At 38.4% G+C, this 5,545-nt stretch overlaps 1 protein-coding gene across 1 annotated transcript in view; it reads right to left on the reverse strand.

Annotated features, from left to right (window-relative positions):
- LOC119428108 (plexin-B2) overlaps positions 1–4,650 on the reverse strand; it is a 186,296-nt gene extending 181,646 nt beyond the window's left edge. The window contains exon 1 of the mRNA XM_037695749.1: positions 4,314–4,650. The gene's annotated coding sequence lies outside the window, so the exon portion shown is untranslated. The remainder of the gene's footprint in view (positions 1–4,313) is intronic.
- Between the last annotated feature and the right edge of the window lie 895 nt (positions 4,651–5,545).

Raw genomic sequence — 5,545 nt, forward strand, 5'->3', positions numbered from 1 at the left:
CGCGTCATCTGCATACGAGAGTCGCGTCATCTGCATACGAGAGTCGCATCATCTGCATACGAGAGTCGCGTCGTCTGCATACGAGAGTCGCATCATCTGCATACAGCAGAGCTGACCATGAGTCCACGAAGACCACAAACAGGATCAGAGACCAGGGACACCTACACCCAGATCCTGCTCCAAATAAAACTTTAAAACTCCATAGAATATTTTCCATTTCATGCAGGATGAAGATTTAAAAATAATTTCAAACAAGTTTTGTTTTGCACAATGTAATATGAGTAATAAAAATAACTAATTTTATCATTTTCATTAGAAAACAGGAAGTAATGTTGCATCATAGTCACATGACGTTGCTTCATGACTCATCAGCCAATGAGACGTGCCCGCTGCCCGTCAGACATCAGGGACATTTCATCAAAGAGCTCACGCAGCAAACTTCCAGTGTGCAGACGTGAGTCGACCAGCAGCATTCCACTCAAACTGGTTGGACAGAACTGGGCCCGTAACGAACATTAAACCTGGAGACTGTTGGAGACGTTCCTCCACCAGTGCCTCGTTCTGAACGTCGTTAACAAAATCTGTCGAGGCCGGAGTTTCTTTATCGCTCTAAAACAGCTACAACTCTGCTTCATGTGGAGCTCAACAGCCCGAAAGAATCAACAACGTGAAGAAACATGGAAAATATAACAACTTTATGCACAAATACATAAAGTTGGCTGAATTTTAAAGCCCTGCTTAGCAGTTTTTATCAACGTTAAATTAATATTTCCACTACATTTTACAACATCTTTGGAAAAACTCAAACAATAAGTCCAGTTGTATAGTTTTATTTTAAATCATGTGAACGTTTAAGTAAACAGTTTGTATAATTAGGACAACGCTCACGTATCTCCAGCTCTTTTTTGGTCGTGTGTGATGCAACAAAAGTTCACATTTTACACAATAATCCTAATTTTTTTCTACTTTTTTTCCCCACTCGTTAATAATAAATACATGAAATCAGAAAATAATGCTGGTAAATTGACGCTAAATTATTTTTAAATGGTTCATTAGATATTCAGCCAGACTGGTGGCTACATACAAACTAGAGGAACTGCATTTCCTGTGAAAAAGCAGAGTGAATGCTTATTGCAGAAGAACTTGCTGAAAAACATCTGAAATTAGCTAAAACTTGCTGAAATGTAGCTGAAATGGAAAATAAGCCTAAATTAGCAGAAGCATAAAGAACACGTATTTGCAGAATTAGGTTTAAATAAGCAGAAATGAACACAAATATCAGGAAATTAGCTAAAAATTAGCAAAAAGCATCTAAAAAGTATCCGAAAAGGCAGAACGAAGCTTAACCTACGAAAAGGAAGGAGTTCAAATGAGCTCCAAAAATGTGGAATTAGCTTAAAAAGCTAAAATTGGCATAAAACAGATAAATAGTAGCTGAAAAAACATTTTTTTTAAACTAGCTGAAAAAAAGCTGAAAGGAGCATAAGCTGAAATTAGCAGAAAGAAATTAATTGGGCTGAAAATAGCAGAAATTACCAAGAAAAACTGATCTAAAAAGAGCTGAAATTAGCTAAAAAATCCTAAAAAGTAGCTGAAAAGGTAGAACAAGCTTAAATTAGCTGGAAAAAAAGCAGAAACAACATGTCTGCCCAATTAGCTGAAAGAAGCAGAACTGAGCACAAAAAGTAGAAATTAGTGGGGAAAAAAGCTGAATATAGCAACAACAAAAAAACGGCTGAAAAGTAGCTAAATAAAACAAAGTTGAAATTACAAGGAAGTGGAGAGAGCACATTGTGCTGAATTAGGCTGAAAAAAGTTTAAATGAGTGCAAACAACGTGGAATTAGCTGAAAAAGCTCAAATTATAAAAACAGCTAAATAGTGGCTGAAATAGTAGAAAAAGCTGAAACTTGCCGAAATAAGCTGAAAGAAGCTGAACACGCTGAAATTAGCAGAAAGAAGTTAGAACAAATATGTAGTCGGCAGAAAGAATATGGAAGGGAACAAAACAGCTGAAAATAGCTGAAAGTAGCTGAAAGAATGTTTACATTTGCAGAAGGAAGCCGAAGCAGAACAAAATGTGAAAGGAGCAGTAAAAGGTTGTAAACACATCTAAAGATTTGAAGGATGGAAAATGAGCTCAGTTCATTTTCTTTGAGATAAAAAATGGCAGAAAAGGCTAAATATTTCAAACAGCTAAAGTTGCACCAATACCAGCAGGCTTGTCCTGAAAGAGCTGAACATTTTGATTTACGATTTGTTGAAACAGAACAAAATCTACGGGACGAGAATCGGACAGAAAAACGTACGTAAGAAAAACGGATCACAACAGAGTGAATGCTTCATAAACAGTTAGAGTTACATTATCGCCCTGTTGCCATGGCAGCGGGCGACATCAACACAGGTAAAGTCCATGTAAGTCTGTGGCTCACTGCAGACATTACATCACCAACAGCGTGAACAAACGACGGCGTTAAACGGTTTAAAGTTCATCCATAACATTTGTTTTGCTAGTTGGAGGAAAATAAAACTATAAAACCTGAACCCAACGATTTTCAGTCAGGTCTTCTGGACCGCTTCTTTTTTTGCTGAAACGTTTCACCTTCCATCCAGAAGGCTTCATCAGTCAAGGAAACACAACACAAAACTGATTCTTCCCCCAAACAGCTTACTCCAAAGAGGAACAAACCAGTTATGTTGGTGCTAAGATGGTGTCTTTGGAACGCCCCCTCCTCCGATGCCGGCCCTCTTCCTCCTTGACAGTCGTGTCAAACTGGTTCAAAACCAAAAAGTCCATGCTCAATAATCCAGGTATATAATCCATACAGTCCAGATGACCTGACTGAAAACTGTTGGATCATAACGAAGTTAACCAATAACTGAAACATGCTTGCATAAAAACAGCTAAATAGCAGCTGGAATAGCAGATAAAGCTGAAACTAGCAGAAAAAAGCTAACTAAGCTGAAAGTAGCAGAAATTACCAAGAAAAACTTGTATTTATCTGAAAACAGCTGAAATTAGCTAAAAAAAAACTAAACAGGTAGCTAAAAAGTTAGAACAAGCTTAAATTAGCAGAAGAAAGCAGAAAGAACACGTTTGCTGAAGTAGAAATTGGCACAAAAAAGTGGAAATTATCTGAAAACAGCTGAAATTAGCAAAAAACTATTGAAAAGTAGCTAAAATGTAGAAAAGCTGAAATTACAAGAAGGATGTCGAGAGAGCACATTTTTTGCTGAATTAGGCTGAAAAATGAAATGATAGCAAAAAATTTGTAATTAGCTGAAAAGGCTTAAATTGTCATAGAATCAGCTAAATGGTAGCTGAAATAGTCGAAAAGGCTGAAACTTGCAGAAATAAGCTGAAATTAGCAGCAAGAGGTTAGAAAACGCACAAAATGTAGTTTCATAAATAATCTGAACAAGAACAGCTGAAATTTGCTTAAAATAGCTGAATTCCTTTTAAATTTGCATAAAGAAGCTGAACCATAACAAAATGTCCCAATTATGACGAATAACTCGACCAAATTTATTCTATTTTTTATTTAATTTCCCTCCAGGATTAATAAAGTATTTGTGAATTGAACTGAAAACAGGTCCTGTCTGATGAAACACGATCAATGTGCTCAATAAATAAATAAGTTCGTAAATAGATAAATAACTCTTTACATGTTGATGTCCCTGGAAGTCTGGCTTCTGAGAAAACTCTGAGGTTTACAGAAGTGCTTAATCAGCAAAACATGATTTAAAAAAAAAACTGAAAAATTAATGTGAACGCGTTTGTCTCCAAAGATTCTTTTTTTTTTTTTTTTTTTTTTTTTTTTGCATGAAAACTATAAGTTTCCAAACAAAGAGCCCTGTGGAACTTACAAGAAGAAGAGGTCTTGGAAAGTCCACGGGTCACCTGAGCCCAGCTGGACCAGAACTCTGGACTTCCTGCAGGTTTTAGAGCTTCAGGAACAAAAACTCAAATATTTGCTTCCAAACGTTTTGTTGTGTTTGAATAACCTTTGGAGCTCGTTCTGCACAAGTGGCAGTTTAGAGTCGGTAAACATCTGGATCTCTCAGCCACATGTTCCCAACAGCCCCCCCACCCTAACAGCTTCTGGGGGGCAGTTGTGTGCAGGTATGGAGTAAACACTGGGAGAACGTCATCAAATCTTCATAAAGACAAACTGATGTTCCAGATGTTCAGCTTCAAAACACTTTAACAGAAAAAGATGAAAGAGAAATTCTTCCTTGGGGGGTCAGACTGTGAACGTTACATAAAACAGCTGACAGACAGAGGAGGTAAAAAAGAGTTGAACCTGAACGCACCTCGAAGTCTCGCGCTGCTCCTCCGAGGACAAACGTGCACTTTTTCACGATATTTCCCACAAAAACGGATTAAAAAACGGTGAGCTGCTCCTCTGGGTCCCCGCTTCCTCCCGAATCACATCCTGGTCGTTGGGCTCGGTTCGGACCGAACTTCTCAAGTTTTACTTCAACATTTTCCCTCCCCGGGAAAGAAGACAACCGTTAAAAACTCACGCGGAGATTCCTTCGCCGTTCCAAAGAACCGAAGCGCGCGCGCAGGTGTGTTTAATCACCGGACGGCGCGAGCAGGTAGGAGCCGCTCCGGTATCCGTCCACATCCAGCCGGTTCTACTTTCTGTGGGTCGGAACCACCCGGAGTATCAGGAGGAAGGCTTCTCCTCTTCCTCCTCCCACCGCCGAACTCCCTGAGAAAGCTGGGAAAGTCGCATCAAGCTAGCGGAAGTTAGCACAGGAAGTCGACTTACACTGCTTTCAAAATAAAAGACAAGTTCCACTCAAAGTTTTTGTACTTTTTCTACCAGTTGTGGTTTAAAGAATTTTTTTTTTTTTTTTAATCAAATATGAACTCTCAAATTTGGGCTGGGAATGTGTTTATCCGCTTATAAAGCAATGAGCGAGCTGTTTTTAGCTTGTTCAAATCCAAATCCATAAATTTATTTTAGTTTAAAAACATAAGGGCATGATTCATTTTCTCTTTCATTCTCTTATATGGAAATGTTAGTGATACATAATACTACCTGTTATACTCCATAAGAAACAAATATGAGACAAATAAGTTCGTACCCTGTAGGTACCAAACTGTACCTGGTAAATACATACCCTCATAAATACAGAGTATGCACTGGGTACATAGCCCATGAGTAATAAGTACATAACGAGTACCAGGTACATACCCTTTATTCACTGTAAACATATACAGGGTATATGTTTACAAAAAGAGCCAGATATATACCATGTACCCCCAAAATACAAGGTACATACAAGTTCCAAGTCACTTTTAAATACAGTCTAGTCCCCATACCAGGTACATACTCTGTAGGTATCAGGCAGGTACCATACAAACTTGGTACAAGTTGCTTTGTGATAGAGCATAATCCCCATACTAGGTAGATAAGCTGTAGGCACCAGTCATGTACCAGTTAAACACAAGGTACGTCCAACACCTCGCTTCAAAAGACAATCTTCTCCCCTTACCAGGTACATTTATTCTATGTACCAGTCAAGCAGGTGTT

Source organism: Nematolebias whitei, chromosome 22 (assembly GCF_014905685.2).
Source record: "Nematolebias whitei isolate Nwh7 chromosome 22, NemWhi1, whole genome shotgun sequence".
In the NCBI taxonomy this organism is placed as follows: Eukaryota; Metazoa; Chordata; class Actinopteri; order Cyprinodontiformes; family Rivulidae; genus Nematolebias; species Nematolebias whitei.